The sequence below is a fragment of the Dermacentor silvarum genome, chromosome 2 (assembly GCF_013339745.2).
Source record: "Dermacentor silvarum isolate Dsil-2018 chromosome 2, BIME_Dsil_1.4, whole genome shotgun sequence".
Taxonomy (NCBI): domain Eukaryota; kingdom Metazoa; phylum Arthropoda; class Arachnida; order Ixodida; family Ixodidae; genus Dermacentor; species Dermacentor silvarum.
Window position 1 is genome coordinate 27439534 of NC_051155.1, and position 25772 is coordinate 27465305.

At 48.6% G+C, this 25772-nt stretch overlaps 22 non-coding genes across 22 annotated transcripts; all 22 read left to right on the top strand.

Annotated features, from left to right (window-relative positions):
* The first annotated feature begins 1373 nt into the window (after positions 1–1373).
* Trnah-gug (transfer RNA histidin (anticodon GUG)) lies at positions 1374–1445 on the top strand. Its single transcript has one exon. It is a non-coding gene; the product is annotated as a tRNA-His (tRNA).
* A 138-nt stretch (positions 1446–1583) lies between these two features.
* Positions 1584–1655, top strand: Trnah-gug (transfer RNA histidin (anticodon GUG)). Its single transcript has one exon. It is a non-coding gene; the product is annotated as a tRNA-His (tRNA).
* A 348-nt stretch (positions 1656–2003) lies between these two features.
* Positions 2004–2075, top strand: Trnah-gug (transfer RNA histidin (anticodon GUG)). The gene has a single exon. It is a non-coding gene; the product is annotated as a tRNA-His (tRNA).
* Positions 2076–2212: 137 nt separating this feature from the next.
* Positions 2213–2284, top strand: Trnah-gug (transfer RNA histidin (anticodon GUG)). The gene has a single exon. It is a non-coding gene; the product is annotated as a tRNA-His (tRNA).
* A 347-nt stretch (positions 2285–2631) lies between these two features.
* On the top strand, positions 2632–2703 carry Trnah-gug (transfer RNA histidin (anticodon GUG)). The gene has a single exon. It is a non-coding gene; the product is annotated as a tRNA-His (tRNA).
* Positions 2704–2842: 139 nt separating this feature from the next.
* Positions 2843–2914, top strand: Trnah-gug (transfer RNA histidin (anticodon GUG)). The gene has a single exon. It is a non-coding gene; the product is annotated as a tRNA-His (tRNA).
* A 140-nt stretch (positions 2915–3054) lies between these two features.
* Trnah-gug (transfer RNA histidin (anticodon GUG)) lies at positions 3055–3126 on the top strand. The gene has a single exon. It is a non-coding gene; the product is annotated as a tRNA-His (tRNA).
* A 139-nt stretch (positions 3127–3265) lies between these two features.
* Trnah-gug (transfer RNA histidin (anticodon GUG)) lies at positions 3266–3337 on the top strand. The gene has a single exon. It is a non-coding gene; the product is annotated as a tRNA-His (tRNA).
* A 139-nt stretch (positions 3338–3476) lies between these two features.
* Positions 3477–3548, top strand: Trnah-gug (transfer RNA histidin (anticodon GUG)). Its single transcript has one exon. It is a non-coding gene; the product is annotated as a tRNA-His (tRNA).
* A 137-nt stretch (positions 3549–3685) lies between these two features.
* Positions 3686–3757, top strand: Trnah-gug (transfer RNA histidin (anticodon GUG)). Its single transcript has one exon. It is a non-coding gene; the product is annotated as a tRNA-His (tRNA).
* Positions 3758–4738: 981 nt separating this feature from the next.
* Trnah-gug (transfer RNA histidin (anticodon GUG)) lies at positions 4739–4810 on the top strand. Its single transcript has one exon. It is a non-coding gene; the product is annotated as a tRNA-His (tRNA).
* A 138-nt stretch (positions 4811–4948) lies between these two features.
* Trnah-gug (transfer RNA histidin (anticodon GUG)) lies at positions 4949–5020 on the top strand. The gene has a single exon. It is a non-coding gene; the product is annotated as a tRNA-His (tRNA).
* Positions 5021–5158: 138 nt separating this feature from the next.
* Positions 5159–5230, top strand: Trnah-gug (transfer RNA histidin (anticodon GUG)). Its single transcript has one exon. It is a non-coding gene; the product is annotated as a tRNA-His (tRNA).
* A 139-nt stretch (positions 5231–5369) lies between these two features.
* Positions 5370–5441, top strand: Trnah-gug (transfer RNA histidin (anticodon GUG)). Its single transcript has one exon. It is a non-coding gene; the product is annotated as a tRNA-His (tRNA).
* Positions 5442–5578: 137 nt separating this feature from the next.
* Positions 5579–5650, top strand: Trnah-gug (transfer RNA histidin (anticodon GUG)). Its single transcript has one exon. It is a non-coding gene; the product is annotated as a tRNA-His (tRNA).
* A 137-nt stretch (positions 5651–5787) lies between these two features.
* On the top strand, positions 5788–5859 carry Trnah-gug (transfer RNA histidin (anticodon GUG)). The gene has a single exon. It is a non-coding gene; the product is annotated as a tRNA-His (tRNA).
* Positions 5860–10848: 4989 nt separating this feature from the next.
* Trnah-gug (transfer RNA histidin (anticodon GUG)) lies at positions 10849–10920 on the top strand. The gene has a single exon. It is a non-coding gene; the product is annotated as a tRNA-His (tRNA).
* A 138-nt stretch (positions 10921–11058) lies between these two features.
* On the top strand, positions 11059–11130 carry Trnah-gug (transfer RNA histidin (anticodon GUG)). The gene has a single exon. It is a non-coding gene; the product is annotated as a tRNA-His (tRNA).
* An 8510-nt stretch (positions 11131–19640) lies between these two features.
* Positions 19641–19712, top strand: Trnah-gug (transfer RNA histidin (anticodon GUG)). The gene has a single exon. It is a non-coding gene; the product is annotated as a tRNA-His (tRNA).
* Positions 19713–20060: 348 nt separating this feature from the next.
* Trnah-gug (transfer RNA histidin (anticodon GUG)) lies at positions 20061–20132 on the top strand. The gene has a single exon. It is a non-coding gene; the product is annotated as a tRNA-His (tRNA).
* A 5121-nt stretch (positions 20133–25253) lies between these two features.
* Trnah-gug (transfer RNA histidin (anticodon GUG)) lies at positions 25254–25325 on the top strand. The gene has a single exon. It is a non-coding gene; the product is annotated as a tRNA-His (tRNA).
* Positions 25326–25463: 138 nt separating this feature from the next.
* On the top strand, positions 25464–25535 carry Trnah-gug (transfer RNA histidin (anticodon GUG)). The gene has a single exon. It is a non-coding gene; the product is annotated as a tRNA-His (tRNA).
* The last annotated feature ends 237 nt before the right edge of the window (positions 25536–25772 follow it).

Here is a 25772-nt window from a genome sequence, read left to right on the forward strand (position 1 = left end):
CGCTCCCAGTAAAGCAGTGGTTAGCCGATAAAGGCCTCTACGTCCCATGGACGACGAATTGTCTATTGTGTAAGAAGCCCGAAACTGTGGAACACGTGTTTATTTACTGCTGGGACGCCGTCTTCCATTGGGACATCCTTCAGCGCACATTAAAAAAAGACCTACCCATCCCAAGTTACGGCATTCGTTTTCTGTACGTGGACAATGAAGACGGAGTCCCATACGACATGTTTATGTTAATAGGACTACACAGCATATGGCAGACGAGAATGGCGGTCCGTAATGCAGACCCTCACACACGTCCTGTCAGGGAAAACTTCATCGCGAACATGGATTATATGCGCGAATTGTACAAGGCGCAACAAGAGCCTCCTGCCTGGTTGCCTCTGTTGGATGAACTGTGTAACTTGAAGAAATTTTAATGTGAACACACCGGACCAAGGCTCGGTCCACGTGTTCATTTTACCTTTCATGTTTCTGTGTTCATATGCCCTGTAAAGAGAAAACAGGTAATAAAAATAAATTCGGTGTGCCGTGATCGTATAGTGGTTAGTACCTTGCGTTGTGGCCGCAATAACCCAGGTTTGAATCCTGGTCACGGCAGTATTTTTTTTTTCTTTTATTTATATCCAGGTAAACGAAAGCGCCTCTCGGCACTCGTCACGCAGCTTGCAGTAGTAACACAACCGGTTTCGCAGTGAGAACAAGATGTGCTATTTCTTCCGCCTCCCGTCCTTCGGTGTGCCGTGATAGTATAGTGGTTAGTACCTTGCGTTGTGGCCTCAATAAGCCAGGTTCGAATCCTGGTCACGGCAGTATTTTTTTTTCTGTTATTTATATCCAGGTAAACGAAAGCGCCTCTCGGCACTTGTCACGCAGCTTGCAGTAGTAACACAACCGGTTTCGCAGTGAGAACAAGATGTGCTATTTCTTCCGCCTCCCGTCCTTCGGTGTGCCGTGATCGTATAGTGGTTAGTACCTTGCGTTGTGGCCGCAATAACCCGGTTCGAATCCTGGTCACGGCAGTATTTTTTTTTTTTATTTATATCCAGGTAAACGAAAGCGCCTCTCGGCACTCGTCACGCAGCTTGCAGTAGTAACACAACCGGTTTCGCAGTGAGAACAAGATGTGCTATTTCTTCCGCCTCCCGTCCTTCGGTGTGCCGTGATAGTATAGTGGTTAGTACCTTGCGTTGTGGCCTCAATAAGCCAGGTTCGAATCCTGGTCACGGCAGTATTTTTTTTTCTGTTATTTATATCCAGGTAAACGAAAGCGCCTCTCGGCACTCGTCACGCAGCTTGCAGTAGTAACACAACCGGTTTCGCAGTGAGAACAAGATGTGCTATTTCTTCCGCCTCCCGTCCTTCGGTGTGCCGTGATCGTATAGTGGTTAGTACCTTGCGTTGTGGCCGCAATAACCCAGGTTCGAATCCTGGTCACGGCAGTATTTTTTTTCTTTTATTTATATCCAGGTAAACGAAAGCGCCTCTCGGCACTCGTCACGCAGCTTGCAGTAGTAACACAACCGGTTTCGCAGTGAGAACAAGATGTGCTATTTCTTCCGCCTCCCGTCCTTTGGTGTGCCGTGATCGTATAGTGGTTAGTACCTTGCGTTGTGGCCGCAATAACCCAGGTTCGAATCCTGGTCACGGCAGTATTTTTTTTCTTTATTTATATCCAGGTAAACGAAAGCGCCTCTCGGCACTCGTCACGCAGCTTGCAGTAGTAACACAACCGGTTTCGCAGTGAGAACAAGATGTGCTATTTCTTCCGCCTCCCGTCCTTCGGTGTGCCGTGATCGTATAGTGGTTAGTACCTTGCGTTGTGGCCTCAATAAGCCAGGTTCGAATCCTGGTCACGGCAGTATTTTTTTTTCTGTTATTTATATCCAGGTAAACGAAAGCGCCTCTCGGCACTCGTCACGCAGCTTGCAGTAGTAACACAACCGGTTTCGCAGTGAGAACAAGATGTGCTATTTCTTCCGCCTCCCGTCCTTCGGTGTGCCGTGATCGTATAGTGGTTAGTACCTTGCGTTGTGGCCGCAATAACCCAGGTTCGAATCCTGGTCACGGCAGTATTTTTTTTCTTTATTTATATCCAGGTAAACGAAAGCGCCTCTCGGCACTCGTCACGCAGCTTGCAGTAGTAACACAACCGGTTTCGCAGTGAGAACAAGATGTGCTATTTCTTCCGCCTCCCGTCCTTCGGTGTGCCGTGATCGTATAGTGGTTAGTACCTTGCGTTGTGGCCGCAATAACCCAGGTTCGAATCCTGGTCACGGCAGTATTTTTTTTCTTTATTTATATCCAGGTAAACGAAAGCGCCTCTCGGCACTCGTCACGCAGCTTGCAGTAGTAACACAACCGGTTTCGCAGTGAGAACAAGATGTGCTATTTCTTCCGCCTCCCGTCCTTCGGTGTGCCGTGATCGTATAGTGGTTAGTACCTTGCGTTGTGGCCGCAATAAGCCAGGTTCGAATCCTGGTCACGGCAGTATTTTTTTTTCTTTATTTATATCCAGGTAAACGAAAGCGCCTCTCGGCACTCGTCACGCAGCTTGCAGTAGTAACACAACCGGTTTCGCAGTGAGAACAAGATGTGCTATTTCTTCCGCCTCCCGTCCTTCGGTGTGCCGTGATCGTATAGTGGTTAGTACCTTGCGTTGTGGCCGCAATAACCCAGGTTCGAATCCTGGTCACGGCAGTATTTTTTTTTCCTTTATTTATATCCAGGTAAACGAAAGCGCCTCTCGGCACTCGTCACGCAGCTTGCAGTAGTAACACAACCGGTTTCACAGTGAGAACAAGATGTGCTATTTCTTCCGCCTCCCGTCCTTCGGTGTGCCGTGATCGTATAGTGGTTAGTACCTTGCGTTGTGGCCGCAATAACCCAGGTTCGAATCCTGGTCACGGCAGTATTTTTTTTTTCCTTTATTTATATCCAGGTAAACGAAAGCGCCTCTCGGCACTCGTCACGCAGCTTGCAGTAGTAACACAACCGGTTTCGCAGTGAGAACAAGATGTGCTATTTCTTCCGCCTCCCGTCCTTCGGTGTGCCGTGATCGTATAGTGGTTAGTACCTTGCGTTGTGGCCGCAATAACCCAGGTTCGAATCCTGGTCACGGCAGTATTTTTTTTCCTTTATTTATATCCAGGTAAACGAAAGCGCCTCTCGGCACTCGTCACGCAGCTTGCAGTAGTAACACAACCGGTTTCACAGTGAGAACAAGATGTGCTATTTCTTCCGCCTCCCGTCCTTCTTGTGTGCCGTGATCGTATAGTGGTTAGTACCTTGCGTTGTGGCCGCAATAACCCAGGTTCGAATCCTGGTCACGGCAGTATTTTTTTTTCCTTTATTTATATCCAGGTAAACGAAAGCGCCTCTCGGCACTCGTCACGCAGCTTGCAGTAGTAACACAACCGGTTTCGCAGTGAGAACAAGATGTGCTATTTCTTCCGCCTCCCGTCCTTCGGTGTGCCGTGATCGTATAGTGGTTAGTACCTTGCGTTGTGGCCGCAATAACCCAGGTTCGAATCCTGGTCACGGCAGTATTTTTTTTCTTTATTTATATCCAGGTAAACGAAAGCGCCTCTCGGCACTCGTCACGCAGCTTGCAGTAGTAACACAACCGGTTTCGCAGTGAGAACAAGATGTGCTATTTCTTCCGCCTCCCGTCCTTCGGTGTGCCGTGATCGTATAGTGGTTAGTACCTTGCGTTGTGGCCGCAATAACCCAGGTTCGAGTCCTGGTCACGGCAGTATTTTTTTTCTTTTATTTATATCCAGGTAAACGAAAGCGCCTCTCGGCACTCGTCACGCAGCTTGCAGTAGTAAGACAACCGGTTTCGCAGTGAGAACAAGATGTGCTATTTCTTCCGCCTCCCGTCCTTCGGTGTGCCGTGATCGTATAGTGGTTTGTACCTTGCGTTGTGGTCGCAATAACCCAGGTTGGAATCCTGGTCACGGCAGTATTTTTTTTTCTTTCATTTATATCCAGGTAAAAGCAAGCGCCTCTCGGCACTCGTCACGCAGCTTGCAGTAGTAACACAACCGGTTTCGCAGTGAGAACAAGATGTGCTATTTCATCCGCCTCCCGTCCTTCCGTGTGCCGTGATCGTATAGTGGTTTGTACCTTGCGTTGTGGCCGCAATAACCCAGGTTGGAATCCTGGTCACGGCAGTATTTTTTTTTCTTTTATTTATATCCAGGTAAAAGAAAGCGCCTCTCGGCACTCGTCACGCAGCTTGCAGTAGTAACACAACCGGTTTCGCAGTGAGAACAAGATGTGCTATTTCTTCCGCCTCCCGTCCTTCCGTGTGCCGTGATCGTATAGTGGTTTGTACCTTGCGTTGTGGCCGCAATAACCCAGGTTGGAATCCTGGTCACGGCAGTATTTTTTTTTTCTTTTATTTATATCCAGGTAAAAGAAAGCGCCTCTCGGCACTCGTCACGCAGCTTGCAGTAGTAACACAACCGGTTTCGCAGTGAGAACAAGATGTGCTATTTCTTCCGCCTCCCGTCCTTCGGTGTGCCGTGATCGTATAGTGGTTGTACCTTGCGTTGTGGCCGCAATAACCCAGGTTGGAATCCTGGTCACGGCAGTATTTTTTTTTCTTTATTTATATCCAGGTAAAAGAAAGCGCCTCTCGGCACTCGTCACGCAGCTTGCAGTAGTAACACAACCGGTTTCGCAGTGAGAACAAGATGTGCTATTTCTTCCGCCTCCCGTCCTTCCGTGTGCCGTGATCGTATAGTGGTTAGTACCTTGCGTTGTGGCCGCAATAACCCAGGTTCGAATCCTGGTCACGGCAGTATTTTTTTTCTTTTATTTATATCCAGGTAAACGAAAGCGCCTCTCGGCACTCGTCACGCAGCTTGCAGTAGTAACACAACCGATTTCGCAGTGAGAACAAGATGTGCTATTTCTTCCGCCTCCCGTCCTTCTGTGTGCCGTGATCGTATAGTGGTTAGGACCTTGCGTTGTGGCCGCAATAACCCAGGTTCGAATCCTGGTCACGGCAGTATTTTTTTTCTTTTATTTATATCCAGGTAAACGAAAGCGCCTCTCGGCACTCGTCACTCAGCTTGCAGTAGTAACACAACTGGTTTCGCAGTGAGAACAAGATGGGCTATTTCTTCCGCCTCCCGTCCTTCGGTGTGCCGTGATCGTATAGTGGTTAGTACCTTGCGTTGTGGCCGCAATAACCCAGGTTCGAATCCTGGTCACGGCAGTATTTTTTTTTCTTTTATTTATATCCAGGTAAACGAAAGCGCCTCTCGGCACTCGTCACGCAGCTTGCAGTAGTAACACAACCGGTTTCGCACTGAGAACAAGATGTGCTATTTCTTCCGCCTCCCGTCCTTCGGTGTGCCGTGATCGTATAGTGGTTAGTACCTTGCGTTGTGGCCGCAATAACCCAGGTTCGAATCCTGGTCACGGCAGTATTTTTTTTTCTTTATTTATATCCAGGTAAACGAAAGCGCCTCTCGGCACTCGTCATGCAGCTTGCAGTAGTAACGCAACGGTTTCGCAGTGAGAACAAGATGTGGTATTTCTTCCGCCTCCCGTCCATCGGTCTGCCGTGATCGTATAGTGGTTAGTACCTTGCGTTGTGGCCGCAATAACCCAGGTTCGAATCCTGGTCACGGCAGTATTTTTTTCTTTTATTTATATCCAGGTAAACGAAAGCGCCTCTCGGCACTCGTCGCGCAGCTTGCAGTAGTAACACAACCGGTTTCGCAGTGAGAACAAGATGTGGTATTTCTTCCGCCTCCCGTCCTTCTGTGTGCCGTGATCGTATAGTGGTTAGTACCTTGCGTTGTGGCCGCAATAACCCAGGTTCGAATCCTGGTCACGGCAGTATTTCTTTTTCCTTTATTTATATCCAGGTAAACGAAAGCGCCTCTCGGCACTCGTCATGCAGCTTGCAGTAGTAACGCAACGGTTTCGCAGTGAGAACAAGATGTGGTATTTCTTCCGCCTCCCGTCCATCGGTGTGCCGTCATTCTGCTTCCGGCAGCCGAGCTGTGCGGACGTGTGAATCATGGGCTCCGAAGGAGCAGCTTTTGCGGCGACCAGCCGCGGTAACAGGCTTAACGATAACGAGGAAGCGAGCTATCAGTTTATTTTGCCACCTCTGCCCAAGGGACGTGTTGTAAAGAACACCGTGTTTTTACATGGCGACGTGCGAGCAAGGCCCTACAGGGTCGAAGATTTCCGAGACGCGCTCGTCCCGACTGGATTGCTTCCGGAAGTCGTGGCCCTTGGCGCCTACCAGATCAATCATGTTTGGGCGGTCACCTTCTCGAACGACGAGGCGGCGAAGAAACTGGTGGCATTGAAAGAACTCAACGTGAAAGGGCGTCGCTGCGTAGTCGTCGACCCTCAAGACCAACAGGTACGCTTTCGCCTTCATTGGTTGCTGTACTGGGTGGAAGACGAAGATGTAAAGACAGCGCTGGCAGCCTTTGGCAAGGTCGTTGAAGTGACGCGAGAACGATGGCGCGTCAAAGGCGTCGGAGATAAGGATTCAACGTCTCGAACTGTTCTTCTGAAACTGAAGAGCGGAGTGAAAGTAGACGACCTTCCGCACCAAATCCGAGTTGCAGGTGAACTGCCCCTTGTCGTGGTGCCTGGACGGCCGATGCAGTGCCTACGATGCAAGGGTGTCGGGCATGTCCGTCGCGAGTGCAAGGTGCCGCGATGCTCGCGATGCCGTAATTTTGGCCACACTGAAGATCAGTGTGTACGCACGTACGCTACAGCCGTGGAGCCACCTGCAAGCGAAGACACCGCAGAGATGAGGATGGATGCTGCTGAAGCCGTGACGCCGCCAAAGGGGCGGGCGACCAGGAGAGCGCCAACAATGTGATGGCGACAACAAAAACAGAGGGAGGTACGGAAGGAGTACTTGCTACTGCCCAAAAGAAAGACGAGCCATCAGGTCCTCGTGAAGAACTGGAGAAAGGCAGTGAAAACTGCCTTGTATCCGATGATACCGCGTACGTGGCAGAAGGTGGTGACCCGGCCCCAGACAGCGACGCTATGGATGTGAGCGGCAACACTCCCTTCAACAGGCCGCCAGACGCCACCGACGGCAAAGCAATTCCTAAGAATCACGCCGACGGGCCGCCTGCAAAGTCAACTATGATAAGAAGGAGCAGCTTCAAGCCCTGTCCAAACATCTCTCGGCACAGGAAGGAGCGCGACAAGCCACCACCGAATACGGACCATGCCAGACCACCGGACGGTCCCGGGGGCGTCTAGCCGCTGGCTAGAAGTTGCGGTGAGCACGGTGCTCCGCGCCTTTCTCTCTTTCCCGTAGTAGCAATGGCCACCAACCCGACGCTTAGCTTGGGCACGCTAAACGTGAGAGGTCTGGCCGCCAAGCGTAAACAAAGCCAAGTGTACCGGATGATGGTGGACCAAGACCTCGATGTTCTAGCCGTGCAGGAGGCAAAAGTCGAAGGGGAGGAGGAGACCCGGGGCATGGTGTTAAGATTTACGCCTTCGTATTACGCGGTAGTGAGCCATGCCAAAGGAGCGTCGGCAGGTGTTATTTTATTTATTAAGAAGCTGCCCGGGCTATTCATCGAAAATTATTTTTCGTGCCCTTCTGGCAGACTAGTGTATTGCGACTTTGCTGTTGGTGATGATTCTTGGCGGGTGATATGTATATATGCACCCAATATATGCGATGAACGCAAGAAGTTTTTTTCAGCGTTAAAGGCGCAGATATGCGCGCATAGAAAGGTAATTATTATGGGAGATTTTAATTGTGTACTCAGCGATCGAGATGGAACAGGCAAGAGAACAAATGATTAAAGCTGTCATGTCCTCACTGAACTATTAGCCGAGTGTGACTTGGACGACGTGGCTGATTGCCTAGTAGGAACACGCCAGCTTCAATACACGCACTTCCAAGGCAATAGTCACGCTCGTCTTGACAGGATATACGTGACACTAGACGTTATACCCATATGTCGAAGCTACGATGTCATACCTGTTTCATTCACCGACCACTGTTTGGTCAAGACATGCGTTGGACGCAAAGGAAAACGCAACACTTTCACGTGGGAAATGTGGAAAATGAATTCCAAATTGTTAAAGGACGAGTCTTTTCTAAGCAATGTACAGGAACATTTGAAGGATGTAGAAAACAACAAAGCGGCGCAAATCACTGAAAAATGGGAAATTTTTAAACAACGAATTAAGTTAACCGCCATCGACCGTTCCTGTAAAATAAAGTATGAAGAAAGAACTAAGGGCAGTGTTGGAAAAATTAACGGCCTTAGAGTGCAGCCAGCCAGGCGCATACAAAGACGATTTACGCAGCATCAAAGCGAAATTGGAGCTAAGGGATGAAGAGCGATATCGAGGAGTGATTATACGCGCAAGGGCAGAGGCACTGACAGCAGATGAGACGCCAACTAAACGCGCGCTCGGTCTGGAGAAAACGCATGCGCGGCGCAATCACATAGATACTATTGAAGTAGATAGTAACGAAATAACCGACGGTGAGGATATAGCACAAGCGTTTTTCGAGCACTTCGAAGAACTTTTTGCATCGAGAACAGTTGACGTAGACGCATTTAGAGCTGCGTTTTTGGGGCGTATGCCGCAACTCAGCGACGAGACGAAGAACAGGCTCGAGGCACCGATATCAACTCATGAAGTTGAAAAAGCAATTGAAGGTTTAAAAGCCGGAAAATCACCCGGTCCGGATGGCCTTTGTGCCGCTTTTTATAAACAGTTTAAATCAGAACTATCGCCTCTACTCGCTGACGTGTTTAACAAAGCGCATGAAGTAAACGCATTGCCACATTCGGTCAAGCGCACACTGTACTTATCCCTAAGACTGACCAGCCTGCGAAACTGAAATTTGTAACGTCGTACAGACCAATATCACTTACCAACAGTGATTACAAAATATTCATGAAGATAATCGCAGACAGGTTACAAACAGTAATGGAAACCATAGTAGGTCGGCACCAAACATGCGGAATCAAAGGACGAAGCATTAACACGAACGTACACATAATGAGATCGATTTTGGAATGTTGTGATGCTTTAAGGGCGCGAGTTGCGATTCTTCAACTTGATTTCGAGAAAGCTTTTGACTGTGTTGCTCACAGTATTTTATTTGCCATTCTTAAGCATATAAATGTCGGGTCCATAATTACTGACGGGGTAGCCATGGCGTACCGGGACGGCACTGCTAAGCTTATAATTAACAAGACTTTGGGGGCCCCCATCAGCATTCAACGTTCCGTGCGCCAAGGCTGCCCAGCCAGCCCACTTTTATTCTGTATTTATTTAGAGAGTTTGTGTTTGGCAGTCATTGAGAACAAATGTATCCATGGGTTTACGATGCAAGCGTCAGAAGTCAAACTCCTGGCCTATGCTGAAGACGTAGCCGTGTGTTGCAAAGACAAGGAGAGCATTTTACAGGCGATAAATGTTGTGAAAAACTTCGGTGAAATCACTGGTAGTAGAATAAACTGGAGCAAGTGCCTTGGTATTTGGCATGGAGAATGGCCTGAGGCTCCTGCTATATTTGCGAATGTCAAGTGGTGAACAACGCCAGTAAGGTACTTAGGCGCACCACTCGAAGCTTACAGAGTGACGAATACTGGCAGTGCCAGCTTAAAAGTGCTAAAGAGAAGGCTGAGGCGTGGAAAGCCAAATACATTTCAGTATTTGCCAGGGCTACTGTATGCAACTTGTTTTTCGTCGCTAAGCTATGGTATGTCATGCAATTCATTTTCTGTAACAGGGCCAATGTGCAAAAATTCCACAGAGTCTTTGCAGTGTTTGTGTGGGGTTCCGGATGAGAGAGCTGTTCTGGCAACAATTTGTTCAGACGGGTGAAAGATGGAGGATTAGGGCTGGCCCACCTGTTTTTGAGGCAACTAGTAGGACGTTTTATTTTCTTTCGGAACAACGATGATCCTTTTTTGCAAGCAGTCTGTAGAGTTAGACTCGCGCACTTGTTGCCAGAGTTGATTGTATGCTCCCAAGCTGTGCCAGCGGCAGTGTTTGGTTTCTACAGGGAAATTGTATTCAGGTGTTCGTTTCCTTGCTGTAAGGTATTCGAAAGAATATTTGTTTAAGGTCTCAAGGAAAAAGCTGCGCAACGATATAATGGACAGCCTTTTTCCCCCGCCTCTGTACAGAGCCATATACAGTCGAGGCCCAGGCCAGAATGTTTTTAAACGCGTCAAACGAATGCAGGTACCGCCAGGTATGAAAAGTTTCTTTTTCAAACTACACACAGGTACACTTTCAGTTGCAACGTTCCTAGAAGAAAGAGGCTTTTACATGCCATGGGGCTCACAATGTATAATTTGCAAACAACCTGAAACCATAGACCATGTTTTCTTACACTGCTGGGAAGGAGTATACTTCTGGGATGTTTTACAGCGCACAATAAAGAAAGAATTTCCTCTTGACCCACATGGCATCAGATTTTTGCCGATAGATGACGATGACGGAAACCTTTTGATCAGATTATGCTGACCGGCCTCTACTGTATATGGCGCTCCCGCATGGCAGGCTTCTATTGCGATCCCGATAGAAGACCAGCCCGTGTGTATTTCCGGGAACAAATAAGTCGTTTTCTTGATGTAGTTGCAACACAAGAGTGTCCTCCACCTTGGATGGCCAGGATGGAACCACTAGCCAATCTTAAGGAATTCTGAACAAAGCCTGTTACAATATGACAGGCTGCATGTGCTTATTATTTATTTTTAACGGATGAGAAGGCCATCTGTGTATGTACATGTGTTAGTTATGTTGGTATTCCTCTGTACCGCTGCTTACCGGCAATAAAAAAAAAAACATTGGTGTGCCGTGATCGTATAGTGGTTAGTACCTTGCGTTGTGGCCGCAATAACCCAGGTTCGAATCCTGGTCACGGCAGTAATTTTTTTATTTTATTTATATCCAGGTAAACGAAAGCGCCTCTCGGCACTCGTCACGCAGCTTGCAGTAGTAACACAACCAGTTTCGCAGTGAGAACAAGATGTGCTATTTCTTTCGCCTCCCGTCCTTCGGTGTGCCGTGATCGTATAGTGGTTAGTACCTTGCGTTGTGGCCGCAATAACCCAGGTTCGAATCCTGGTCACGGCAGTACTTTTTTTCTTCTATTTATATCCAGGTAAACGAAAGCACCTCTCGGCACACGTCACGCAGCTTGCAGTAGTAACGCAACTGTTTCGCAGTGAGAACAACATGTGCTATTTCTTCCGCCTCCCGTCCTTCGCTGTGCCGTGATCGTATAGTGGTTAGTACCTTGCGGTGTGGCCGCAATAACCCAGGTTCGAATCCTGGTCACGGCAGTATTTTCTTTCTTTTATTTATATCCAGGTAAACGAAAGCGCCTCTCGGCACTCGTCACGCAGCTTGCAGTAGTAACACAACCAGTTTCGCAGTGAGAACAAGATGTGCTATTTCTTCCGCCTCCCGCCCTTCGGAGTGCCGTGATCGTATAGTGATTAGTACCTTGCGTTGTGGCCGCAATAACCCAGGTTCGAATCCTGGTCACGGCAGTATTTTTTTTTCTTTTATTTATATCCAGGTAAACGAAAGCGCCTCTCGGCACTCGTCACGCAGCTTGCAGTAGTAACACAACCGGTTTCGCAGTGAGAACAAGAGGTGCTATTTCTTCCGCCTCCCGTCCTTCGGTGTGCCGTGATCGGATTCTACTTCCGGCCACCGAGCGTGACGGACGTGAAATCATGTGCTCCAACGGAGCGGTATCAGCGGCCCAGCTTGGCCGCGGAAACAGGTTTACTGGCTCAAGTGATCAGGACTACGAATTTATTTTGCCGCGGCTACCAACAGGACGAATTGTGTTAAATACGTTGTTTTTGCACACCGACGTCAGAGCAAGGCCCTACAAGGTCGAGGATTTTCGCGACGCACTGGTCGGTTTGGCACTGCTCCCCGAGGTTATCGCCTTGGGGGCATACCAAATGAACCACATTTGGGCTATCACGTTCAAGAGTGCCGAAGGAATGAAGAAGCTGCTCTCCGCCCGTGAAGTGACAGTGAAAGAACGTCGGTGCGTTGTTATTGATCCTGGTGACCAGGACGTGAGGATGAAGATCCACTGGATTCTGTACAACGTGCAGGATGAAGACGTGCGAACAGTCCTTGCACCGTACGGTACTGTGATGGAAGTCGCTAAGGAATGTTGGCGCGTTCAGGGAGTCATGGACAAAGGTTTGTCAACGAGTTCTGTCTCTTTGAAGTTGAAGCCTGGTGTTACAATTGAGGACCCGCCACACCAGCTACGCATTGCCGGAGAACAGGCCCTCGTTGTTGTTCCTGGAAGAGCTCCACTTTGCCTTAGGTGCCATACCTCAGGTCACGTCCGACGTGAATGTAAAGTACCACGTTGTAGTCAGTGCCGCCGCTTCGGCCATGATGAGTCGCAGTGCGTCAAAACGTACGCAAATGTCACAGGGCCCATTGGAAGAGAGGACCATTCCGAACTTGTTATGGACGCGGATGAAGCCGAGGAGGCGGCGAGAACAGCAGAAAAGAACGTGCCGTCGCCATCTCCTACGTCGAACGTTATTAGCGGAGGCGGGGCAACGACACAGACCGAGGACAAGGCCACTGTGCCTATTCATGCTGTCGAAGACCTGAAAGTTGGTGCTGCGGAAGGACAAGGCAAGCAAAGTACTTCTACTGAAGGTGTAAAACCAATAGAGGACGAAGAAGGCATGGACGTCGTCCAACCAAGCTTGAGCAGTGCGACAGCAAAGAGGACTCACGACAAGGCCTGCGTCGAAGAGCCTCAAGGGCCTCCTACAAGCATAGACGAACCACCCCTCAAATCGGCAGGACAGCGCCGGGCGACGTTTCGCCCGAAACCCAACGTCCCGCCGGACAAAAGGCCGGCGACGACTACACCGGCGTAGAAACCATGGCTCCCTTCTGGCTTGGCAAAGGACGAGAGGCGACGCCCGACGGAGCTATCAAGTGCAGCGCGCTGACGCTGCGTGCTGCGGAGGGCCCGCTCACCTCTTGGGTGTGCTCGAGAACTCTTGAAGGGTCACAGTTGATGTGTTCGTCTTTTCGATGTTTTGCGGCTGAAGGTGAGCACGAAGCGGTTTGGTCCTTTTAACTTGTCGCGCACATGGCAGTTAGAATAGATGCAGCACTTAGATTTGCCACGATTGATGTAACGGGACTGGCAGCGAGGCGACGTCAATACCAATTAAGTCGCTTACTGCTCGAGAACGATGTGGACGTAGTGGCAGTGCAAGAGACAAAGGTCGCAAGTGAAGATCAGACGAACCGAATGGTCCAGCCCTTTAGAAGCCGGTACAATGTATGTGTGTGTCATTCTGTTGGTACATCGGGAGGGTGTGCCATTTTAATCCGGAATTCCTTAGGCGTTATTGAAGAATGTGTTACAGTTTGCAACACAGGGCGTTTCGTCATGTGTGACTTTTCTTATCTTGATGTACAGTGGCGCGTAGTGTGCGTGTATGCGCCAAACAAGGAAATTGAGCGCAAAGCTTTCTTCGAAATGTTGCAGCCCTATCTGAAGTCTCTTAGATATATTATCCTTATGGGAGACCTTAACTGCGTTTGCATGCCCGAGTACAGAGTTACGAACGCGACCATTAGAAGCCAAAGCTCGTTACTACTGAGAGCAATTGTCCAAGACTACAACTTGGAAGACGTTGGGAGTGCACTGTCAGAAGGAGCCCGTCCGCAATTTACGCATTTCCAACGAGCAAGTCATGCAAGACTCGACAGAGCTTATGTGTCAGCTTGCGTGGTCCCAATGTGCAATGACTACTTGGTAAAAAACGTTGCGTTCAGCGATCATTGCATGGTAATGTTTTCACTGGGAACGAAGACCAAAAGCACGAAGTTCAACTGGAATCTTTGGAAATTATTGTAAAGCTTCTTGAGGATGAAATTTTTGTGCGTACAGTAAAAGAAAAAATGGACTGTTTACAAACGGGTGATCATGAAGACATTATTGCAAACTGGGAACATTTTAAAGAGGAAATAAAAATGAGCGCTATAGAAAGAGCGAGTGTGCTACGCCAAAAGGAGAAGGCGGACGAAAAAGAACTTCATAGCCGCTTAAATTTGCTTCTTAGTTTGGAAAGCGCGCAGCCGGGCCAGTTTGCAATGAAAATAAGAGAAACAAAAAATAAATTAGAACTGATGGACAAAGAAAAATACAAAGGAGCAGTTATACGAGCACGTACAGAACGGCTTTGGTTGGGCGAGATGCCGACAAAACGGTCCCGCTGTGACGAAAAGAGATATGCAGTCAACAACGAGATAAAAGGGATAGAATACAAGGGCGAAATTGCTCAAGATTCCAACACTATTCATCGTGCGTTTGTTGATTACTACGAAGGACTACTGGGTCACGAGTCAAACGTACAAGAGGGCCTTGCGGCGGAATTTTTGGCAGTGATGCCTATCTTAGATGATGAAGTCAAGCTTGGGCTTGAGGAGCCGATTAGTGTAGCAGAAGTGGAGCACGCAATCGACGAGTTAAGCTCTGGTAAATCACCTGGACCGGACGGGCTGGGCGCAGCGTTTTACAAAGCATTCAAAGGGGACATAGCACATTTTCTGCACAACGTTATTCAAGCAACGTACGAAAAGCAGATGATGCCTCCGTCTTTTCGACGAACTCACATCGTCTTGGTTCCGAAGAGTGATGACCCGGTTAAGAGATTGTCAGTCAAAGCTTATCGGCCCATAAGTCTCACGAATGTGGACTACAAGATTTTCCTGAAGGTTCTGGGCAGAAGGTCGCAGAATGTAATAAAAGATATCGTCGGCCCGCACCAAACTTGCGGAATAAAAGGACGCACCATACAGACAAATATTCATGTAGCACGGAGCATATTGGAATGCTGCGATGCATTTGATAAACGTGTAGCAATGTTGCAACTAGACATGGAAAAGGCCTTTGACCGCGTCAACCACCATATCCTGTTTTCTATCCTTGAACACGTTAATGTTGGCCGTGTGCTCTTGGAAGGAGTCAAAATGGCATATGCTGGTTATATGGCAAGCATCATTGTTAATAAGCAACTGAGTGAAAGTATCGCTGTTCGTTCTTCAGTGGGACAAGGGTGCCCGTTGTCTCCGTTGCTCTTTGCACTGTATCTGGAACCTTTTGCCTGAAAGTTATGTCTAACGAAAAAGTGCGAGGCTTCACGATGTTGTCCACCGAAGTTAAAGTTCTTTCATATGCGGATGATATCGCTATTTTCTGTGAAGATAAAGACAGTATAGCTGAAGCGGTGAAAGACGCGGCTAGGTTTTGCAAAGCCTCCGAAAGCGTGATAAACTGGGAAAAGTGCTTGGGCTTCTGGCACGGCAATTGGGATTGCACGCCTGTTATGATCGAGAGCGTTCAGTGGGCAACGTCACCTGTCAAATACTTGGGAGTGCCGCTAGACCACTATCGAGAACCGGCAAAATATTGGGAAGCGGAAACTGAGCGCACACGAGAAAGTACGCAGAAATGGGGTGGCCGTGATCATTCAATTTTTGCTCGGGCCACAGTATGCAACCTTTTTCTGGTGGCAAAGGTGTGGTACGTGCTTCAGGCGCTGTGCATGTCACGGACCAGCGTCCAGAGACTGCATCGAGTCTTCGCAGTGTTCATTTGGGGGTCGAGTTGGGAGAGGACAAGACGCACAAATCTCTTTCTATCTGTGGGAAAGGGGGGCCTAGGTTTGGCTCATTTGTTTATCAGGCAACTCGTGGCCAGATTTATGTTCCTACGAGACCAAAAAGACGCATTCTTGCGGACGGTAATACAAATTTGGCTCAAAGAGGCACTGCCTGAATATGTTGTATCATCCAGCCCTGTGAAACATGTGCGGGTGCGCGGCTTTCTTTGGGAGGTTGTGCGCACATTTCAGTGTTTGAAAGTTCGTTTTTCTGCGCAGTATCTTGCTGATGTTAGAAGGAAACAGCTTTATAAAGATCTCATTGACACTATGTTGCATGTACCTATGTACCGTTCCATATACTGTGTTGGCTCGGAAAAAAATGTCCTGAAGAGAGTTAAGAAAATGTCGGTGCGGCCCTCGATGAAAACATTCTTCTTTCTGCTGCACACTGGCACACTTCCCGTGAAGCCATGGCTTCAAGAAAAAGGAATATTTGTCCCTTGGTCCATAAACTGCTTAATCTGCCGAAAACCGGAGACAATAGACCACATGTTTCTGCACTGCACAGACTCTGTATTTCACTGGGACGTGCTGCAACGAACTTTAAAAAAGACGCTTCCGATATCGCCTTACGGTATACGATTTCTACCGGTAGATGGCGAAGACGAAGTACCGTGGGACATGTTTATGCTTACCAGCTTACACAGTATATGGAAAAATCGAATGGCATTCAGACATGCAGATGAGACTGTTCTCCCCATACGAGAGTATTTTGTAGAGAGCATGTCTTATATAAGAGATGTGTTTAAGGCCCAACAAGAACAACCAGAGTGGCTCCGAATAATGGACGACCTTGTTCAGCTGAAACGCTTTTAATCTTTTGGTGTGAGCAGGGGAGATCGCCGCTCGCATCTTTTACTTGTAAAGTGATGTAAGTGCTGTGTGTATTACTTTGTGTTTCGTACCAAAATGGTAATGAAGAAAAAAAAATCGGTGTGCCGTGATCGTATAGTGGTTTGTACCTTGCGTTGTGGCCGCAATAACCCAGGTTGGAATCCTGGTCACGGCAGTATTTTTTTTTCTTTTATTTATATCCAGGTAAAAGAAAGCGCCTCTCGGCACTCGTCACGCAGCTTGCAGTAGTAACACAACCGGTTTCGCAGTGAGAACAAGATGTGCTATTTCTTCCGCCTCCCGTCCTTCGGTGTGCCGTGATCGTATAGTGGTTAGTACCTTGCATTGTGGCTGCAATAACCCAGGTTCCAATCCTAGTCACGGCAGTATTTTTTTCTTTTATTTATATCCAGGTAAACGAAAGCGCCTCTCGGCACTCGTCACGCAGCTTGCAGTAGTAACACAACCGGTTTCGCAGTGAGAACAAGATGTGCTATTTCTTCCGCCTCCCGTCCTTCGGTGTGCCGTGATCGTATAGTGGTTAGTACCTTGCATTGTGGCTGCAATAACCCAGGTTCCAATCCTGGTCACGGCAGTATTTTTTTCTTTTATTTATATCCAGGTAAACGAAAGCGCCTCTCGGCACTCGTCACGCAGCTTGCAGTAGTAACACAACCGGTTTCGCAGTGAGAACAAGATGTGCTATTTCTTCCGCCTCCCGTACTTCGGTGTGCCGTCACTCGTCGACGATAATAAGAGCATAGGCCGAGCGTTTTTACAGTATTACCAGTCACTGCTTGCATATCAAGAAGCCAATGTAGATGAGTTCAAAAGGGTCTTTCTCAGTCGCATGCCACGATTAAGTGACGACACGAAGGACCTATTAGAAGGCAGTATAAGAGAACACGAAGTCGAAAAAGCAATACATGATTTGAACAATGACAAATCACCCGGACCTGATGGTCTGAGCGCGTGTTTCTATAAAGCCTTCAAGAAAGAACTGTCGCCCCTGTTAACAGACTTGTTTAACGCCGCGTATGTGAACAAAGCTTTGCCGCCTTCTTTTGGTAAAGCGCATACCATCTTGATACCTAAGAGTGACAAAGCGGAGAAACTTAGGCTCGTGACATCTTATAGGCTGATATCTTTAACCAATGTCGACTATAAGATTTTCATGAAGGTTTTGGCAGCCAGACTTCAAAGCGTCATCAAAGAAATAGTTGCAGACCACCAAACGTGTGGGATCAAAGGGAGGTCAATTTTTTCGAATATTCACACGATGCGGTGCGTGCTCGAGTGCTGTGACATCACTTACGACGGCGTCGCAGTGCTCCAGCTTGACCTCGAGAAAGCGTTTGACTGTGTGTCTCATGATATTTTGTTTGCCATTCTGGAACACGTTAATGTGGGTGCCATTATCACTGAGGGAGTGGCGTTGGCGTATCAGAACTGCACAACACGCTTAATTGTGAATAAATCATTGGGGGCCCCCATTAACGTCATGCGTTCTGTGCGTCAAGGCTGCCCCCTCAGTCCTCTTTTGTTTGCATTTACATAGAAACGATGTGTTTGGCGATAATAGAGAATGCTCATATACGCGGTTATAGCTTGGCAGCCACAGAAGTCAAGCTCCTGGCATATGCAGATGATATCGCCGTGTGTTGTACAAACAGAGAAAGTGTAACGGAAACAATACGCGTTGCGAAACAGTTTTGTGATGTGACGGGCAGTAAAGTGAACTGGGGTAAATCCCTCGGTTTGTGGCACGGAGAGTGGTCTTCGGCCCCAGACAACTTTGCTAATGTGAGCTGGGTGAAAACCTCTACCAAGTATCTTGGTGTTCCCTTGGACAGTTACAAACACAGCGAGGAATACTGGACGAACCAAATAAAAGAAACAAGAGAGAAAGCAGACAGGTGGAAAGGCATCAACCTGTCCATTTTTGCAAAGGCAACTGTATGCAATATGTTTTTCATTACGAAGTTGTGGTACGTCATGCAGAAGTTGTTTTGTTCAAGGGTAAATGTACAAAGGTTGCATAGAGTGTTCGCCGTTTTTATCTGGGAATCTAGCTGGGAAAGATGTAGCCGAACAAATCTGTTCAGGCGGGTGAAGGAAGGTGGCCTGGGCTTGGCGCATCTTTTTGTACGACAGCTTGTCAATAGATTTTTGTTTTTTCGAGATGTGCGTGATCCATTTCTGCGTACGGTATTACAGCTCAGGTTAAGAGACGCCTTGCCGACACTCATTGTTAGTAATAATAGTATGCCAGGGGTGATTCGCGGCTATCTAAAAGAAGTAGTCGATAGTGTGCGCTTTCTTTCAGTGCGTTTTTCTTTCGATTATTTATCCGGCGTGAAAAGAAAGACATTATATAAAGATGTATGCGATGTTGTATTTCCAGTGCCATTGTACAGAGCTGTATACAGTGGAGGAACAGGACAGGATGTGCTGAAACGGGTGAAAAGAATGGAGGTGCCTACTGGCGTTAAAACATTCTTTTTTAAGCTACACACAGGAACACTGTCAGTGAAGACATTCATGGAAGAACGTGGCTTCCTTGTACCATGGGGCTCACTGCTTGATTTGCAAGCAACCTGAAACAGTAGATCATGTGTTCTTGCATTGCTGGGAAGGGGTCTACTTCTGGGACGTCCTAAAACGGACAATCAAGAAGGAGTTGCCGTTGAATCCGCACGGGATCAGGTACCTAGCGATAAAGAATGAGGACGGGGTACCATACGATTTAATCATGCTCCATGGCCTCCACTGTTTATGGCGGGCACGGATGGCTGGATACCATTGCGACCCAGACGCTAGGCCGGCTCGTATTTATTTTCGAGACAGTATGTCTCGGTTCATTGAAATAAAGAAAACACAAGAATGTGTACCCGATTGGCTGTCGAGGATAGAACTTCTGACAGCATTAAAAGAATTTTAATTCGACAACGCCAGTCCATGTTGGACTGATGGCTTTCATGTTTTCCAATATGGTTTGTAGTTGTGCTTTTTGAGATTTTGTTCTGTACATTGTCAAACACCGGCAATAAATAAAAAAAAGTCCTTCGGTGTGCCGTGATCGTATAGTGGTTAGTACCTTGCGTTGTGGCCGCAATAACCCAGGTTCGAATCCTGGTCACGGCAGTATTTTTTTCTTTTATTTATATCCAGGTAAACGAAAGCGCCTCTAGGCACTCGTCACGCAGCTTGCAGTAGTAACACAACCGGTTTCGCAGTGAGAACAAGATGTGCTATTTCTTCCGCCTCCCGCCCTTCGGTGTGCCGTGATCGTATAGTGGTTAGTACCTTGCGTTGTGGCCGCAATAAGCCAGGTTCGAATCCTGGTCACGGCAGTATTTTTTTTTCTTTTATTTATATCCAGGTAAACGAAAGCGCCTCTCGGCACTCGTCACGCAGCTTGCAGTAGTAACACAACCGGTTTCGCAGTGAGAACAAGATGTGCTATTTCTTCCGCCTCCCGTCCTTCGGTGTGCCGTGATGGTATAGTGGTTAGTACCGTGCGTTGTGGCCGCAATAACCCAGGTTCGAATCCTGGTCACGGCAGTATTTTTTTTTTTTCTTTTATTTATATCCAGGTAAACGAAAGCGCCTCTCGGCACTCGTCACGCAGCTTGCAGAAGTAACACAACCGGTTTCGCAGTGAGAACAAGATGTGCTATTTCTTCCGCCTCCCGTCCTTCGGTGTGCCGTGATGAAATTCTGCTTCCGGCCACCGAGCGTGACGGACGCAAGATGACGGGCTCCGTAGGAGCGGCTTCGGCGGCCCAGAGCGGCCGCGGTAACAGGAATTTTGCTGCTGACGGGTATCAAGTTGTTTTGCCGAGTTTGCCAACAGGGCGTTTTGTTGTGAACACAGTTTTTTTACATTGTGATATCAGGGCCCGCCCATACCGGGTGGAAGATTTCCGCGATGCGCTCGCCCCGTTATCGCTCCTGCCGGAAGTGGTGGCTCTCGGGGCCTACCGTATGAGCCACGTTTGGGCCGTGACCTTCAAGGACGACGAAGCCGTGAAGAAAATAGTCAGCGTCGGTGAGCTGCAGGTCAAGAAGGGCCGATGCCTCGTCATTGACCCCGCCAACCAGGATGTGCGCTTGAAAGTGCATTGGCTGCTGCACACCGTTCCCGACGATGACGTGCGTCTTGCCTTCGCTCCGTTTGGAAAGGTCACGGACGTCGCCCGCGACCGGTGGCGTGTTCATGGCGCGGCTGATAAGAGCTCCACTACAAGACTGGTTACGCTGAAGTTGAAACCGGGCGTAATGCTGGACGACCTGCCACATCAGGTGAGCGTCGCCGGAGAGCTGGCTCTCGTGGTTGTGCCGGGCAGGGCCCCTCTCTGCCTGCGCTGCCGCGGAACGGGCCATATTCGTCGCGACTGCCGCATTCCGCGGTGTGGTGCGTGCCGACGCTTCGGTCACGAAGAGAGTCAGTGTGAGCGGACGTACGCTAGCGTGACCGGACCCGTGAGCAACGACGACCACTCCGCCCTGCTCATGGACGAGGCGGACATGGAAGACACATCGTCCACGGCTAAGGAAGCGGCTGGCGAGGTGGCAGAGTCGGAGGTACGACTTCAAGAACAAAGGCAACACGTCGACGAGGCCGCCGCCTCTGAACAGCAAGAGAAAGCAGAGGGCACTGCAGCCATGCCGAACCGCGAGGAAGAGAGTCCACCTGATCCGGGAGCAGCCTCCACCCCCCCCCCCCCCCCCCCCCTGAACAGGAAGACATGGACACCCATACCGGGCTCGCTAACTTGCAGGCGGGGAAACGCCCGCGCGACCAGACCAATAGCCTGGCTACGACGCAGGACAGCAGCGGCGGAGACGAGCCACCGCCCAAAACGCCAGGTATGAGGAGACCAACCTTGAAGCTGCGGCCGAACATTACGGCCGATTCACGGCAGGCGGGTAAACCGCCTCCGTAGTTCTGTACTGTGTTTGGCTTGAGGCGGGTTGGGGGGTTGGTGAGTGCAATGGCCGTCACCCTGAGCGCTATTCTCTTGGATATGTGTCAGGAGCGAGGGCCCAAGTTGCATGTGAGTGTTGCTTTCGGGAAGTCGGGTTGTGTTCCCTTTTGTGGCATTCGACGCGGTTATCGGCGCGTCATTATAAACACTCGTCCCTGCGTGACTGTGATGGGCACTATTCTACCGTGTAGTCATGGCAGCTAATATTGAAGGAGCGCTACATGTAGCCACGTTAAATGTACGAGGGCTCGGTGCAAGAAGGCGGCAATGTCAGCTAAGTCGCCTACTCTTAGATAATGACTTGCATCTTGTGGGAATCCAAGAAACGAAAATAGAGAGCCAAGAACTAACCGACAGAATGGTGTCCAATTTTCGTGCGCACTTTGACGTGTGTGTTTCTCACGCTGTTGGTGGATCAGGTGGATGCGCTGTATTCATTCGAAGAAACTTTGGCATTTGTGTGCAGTCAGTGTTTTCGTGTGAAAGTGGGCGTCTTTTAGTGGCTGATTTTTGTTTTTGCGATAAGGATTTCCGTGTCATTTGTGTCTACGCACCGAATATTCAAACAGACCGGCGATCCTTCTTTGAGCGTCTTGAAGAGTACGTAAACTGTGACAAGGTGGTAATACTGCTGGGCGATTTTAACTGCGTATGCACTGCTGATGACCGCGCAAAATTTTCACACGTACGCGATAGAAGTGCTGAATTGCTAAATGCAGTGGTGCACGATTACGACTTGGAAGATATCGGTAGTGTCTTTGCCAGCGGTACTCACCCGCAGTTTACTCACTTCCAGCGTGATAGCCACGCTCGGCTAGATAGATTATATGTGTCAGCCGAATTGGTGCCCTTGTGTAGTGAATATGATGTGCAACCCATTGCATATAGCGATCACTGCTTGGTAACTGCCACCTTTGGGAAAAGACAGATCAAACACACCTTTAACTGGGACCTCTGGAAGTTGAACGCGCAGTTGCTGGATGACGATGCCTTCGTTGATGCTGTTGCGAAGGAACTGGAAAGCCTGATTTCAGTCGAATTAGCAAGCTTCGCCATTAAATGGGAAGAATTTAAACAGAAAGTAAAAACAATGGCTATTGAAAGAAGCAGTGTCCTTCGGCATAACCTGAAACAGGCAGAAACGAACCTTCGCCAGCAACTGCAATTTTTCATCAGCATGGAAAGTGTCCAGCCTGGTGTGTATGTTAACGAAATAAAGGAAGTGAAAGCCGAACTCGAAAGGATAGACTCTGAGAAATACAAAGCCGCTGTTGTGCGATCAAGGTCTGAGAAGCTGTGGGCGGGAGAAGCGCCAACAAAACGAGCTCTCTCAGACGAGAAAAGGTACGCATGTCGGAAGGAAATCCGCCAGCTAGCTAAAGGCAATGACATCACGTCCGACAAAAACGACATCAAACAAGGGATCGTCGATCACTTCAAAGCCTTCTTAGGTCAGCCACGCGAACCTAAAGATGGCTACCAGACGGAATTCCTTTCACTGATGCCAAAGCTCGATGAAGAAGTTAAGGCACGGCTAGAACATCCCATTACCCTGAGTGAGATAGAGTGCGCAATAGACGAGTTGGCGCCCGGTAAAGCGCCTGGGCCTGACGGCTTAGGGGCTACTTTCTATAAAACGTTTAAGTCAGCGCTGGCTCATGTCCTCCATCTAGTTATCAGCGAAGCGTATGACCGAAAAAGACTGCCCTTGTCTTTCACAACCTCGCATATCGTGCTAATCCCGAAGAGTGATGACGAAAAGAAACGTTTGTTGCCAGGCTCATATCGCCCGATAACTCTAGCCAACGTTGACTACAAGGTATTCACGAAAGTTTTAGCGAAACGACTCCAAAGTGTCATCAAAACATTGGTAGGGCCTCACCAGACTTGTGGCATTAAAGGCCGCAGTATTACAACAAATGTACACGTGGTTCGAAGTGTGCTAGAGTGTTGCGACGCGATTGGCGATTACGTCGCGATGATGCAGATAGATTTGGCGAAAGCCTTCGACCTCGTCTCGCACAAGGCTCTATTATGCATACTCGAACATACGAACGTTGGCAGTGTCCTAACGGAAGGCGTAACGATGGCGTACAAAGACTGCTCAACGCGAATCATTGTTAATGGGGAGCTCACCGATAGCTTTCGTGTGCTCTCGTCGGTGCGTCAAGGATGCCCGCTTTCGCCCCTTCTTTTTGCCGCTTATCTCGAGCCACTCTGTTTGGCCATTAAGAACAACGACCGCATAGCAGGCTATCGACTACAGGCAGCACACGTTAAAATATTGGCGTATGCAGACGACATCGCGATTCTCTGCACAAATAAAGCCAGTATTAAAGAGGCAACTACTGTAGTCGAAAAATTTTGCGATTCAGCTGGAGCCCAGATAAATTGGGATAAAAGTTATGGCTTCTGGCATGGGAGTTGGGAAGACACGCCCGAGACCTTTTCTCGATTGAATTGGTCAAAGTTACCTACACAGTACCTGGGGGTGCCTCTCGGAAATTACCGTGAGGCCGAACCGTACTGGCTCGACCAAGCTTCGAGAGCAAAGGAAAAGGCTGACGGTTGGAGAGGAAAGCAATTGTCAATGTTTTCTAGAGCCACTGTTTGCAACCTCTTTTTAGTTTCCAAGATATGGTGTGTTATGAATGTGTTGTGTGCTGCGCGGGTAAGCGTACAAAAAATTCACCGCATTTTCGCTACTTTCATTTGGGCCTCTACCTGGGAGAGGACGAGTCGAACAAACTTGTTTCTCCCGGTCAAGAAAGGTGGGCTGGGTCTGGTTCACTTGTTTTTGCGACAAATTGTGTCACGCTTTGTGTTTCTGCGGGATCAAAATGATCTCTTTCTTCGAACAATAGTACAAGTACGGCTGGGCAGACTTCTTCCAGGATTCGTTGTTTCGTCGGCTCAGAACATGCCGGGAACTCTGAAAGGATACCTGCGTGAAGTGGTGATGTCATATAGGATGTTAAATGTGCGTTTCTCACAGCAGTATCTGTCCACCGTCACAAAGAAAAAATTGTACAGAGATCTTGTGGACACGATGCTCCCCGTACCTTTGTACCGCTCGCCACACCGTGGAGGCCCCGGACAGGACGTGCTAAAAAGAGTTAAGAAAATGCCAGTACGGCCATCGACTAAGTCCTTCTTCTTCCAATTACATTCAAACACACTTCCCGTTAAGAACTGGCTTCATAGCAAGGGTATTTTCATCCCCTGGAACACCAACTGCTTTTTATGTAAAAAACCAGAAACAATAGAACATGTTTTCCAAGATTGCTGGGACCCGATCTTTCACTGGGACGTTCTGCAGAGAACGCTGAAGACGCAGTTACCCCTGGACCCGTATGGGATACGCTTTTTGCCAATAGATACCTCAGAGCAAGTACCGTACGACCTCATTATGGTCCTGGGCCTCCACGCTATGTGGAAAACTCGCATGCAATTTGAACATGCAGACTTGGTTGTAATACCGGTGCGAGAACACTTCATTGAGAGTGTTGTTTACGTGAGAGACGCTTACAAATCACTGCCTGATCCACCACAATGGATGTCTGTACTGGATGAACTGGTGTCACTGAAAAGATTTTAGTGCTGTGCTAGCCAAAGTGTGGCTGGCACGTTTTATCCTTTGTAACCTATGAGTTTGTACGTCTAAGACGGCAATAAAGAAAAAAAAATTCGGTGTGCCGTGATCGTATAGTGGTTAGTACCTTGCGTTGTGGCCGCAATAACCCAGGTTCGAATCCTGGTCACGGCAGTATTTTTTTTCTTTTATTTATATCCAGGTAAACGAAAGTGCCTCTCGGCACTCGTCACGCAGCTTGCAGTAGTAACACAACCGGTTTCGCAGTGAGAACAAGATGTGCTATTTCTTCCGCCTCCCGTCCTTCGGTGTGCCGTGATCGTATAGTGGTTAGTACCTTGCGTTGTGGCCGCAATAACCCAGGTTCGAATCCTGGTCACGGCAGTATTTTTTTTCTTTTATTTATATCCAGGTAAACGAAAGCGCCTCTCGGCACACGTCACGCAGCTTGCAGTAGTAACACAAACGGTTTCGCAGTGAGAACAAGATGTGCTATTTCTTCCGCCTCCCGTCCATCGGTGTGCCGTGATCGTATAGTGGTTAGTACCTTGCGTTGTGGCCATTCTGCTTCCGGCAGCCGAGCTGAGCGGTCAGCAGAGTCATGGGCTCCAATGGAGCGGC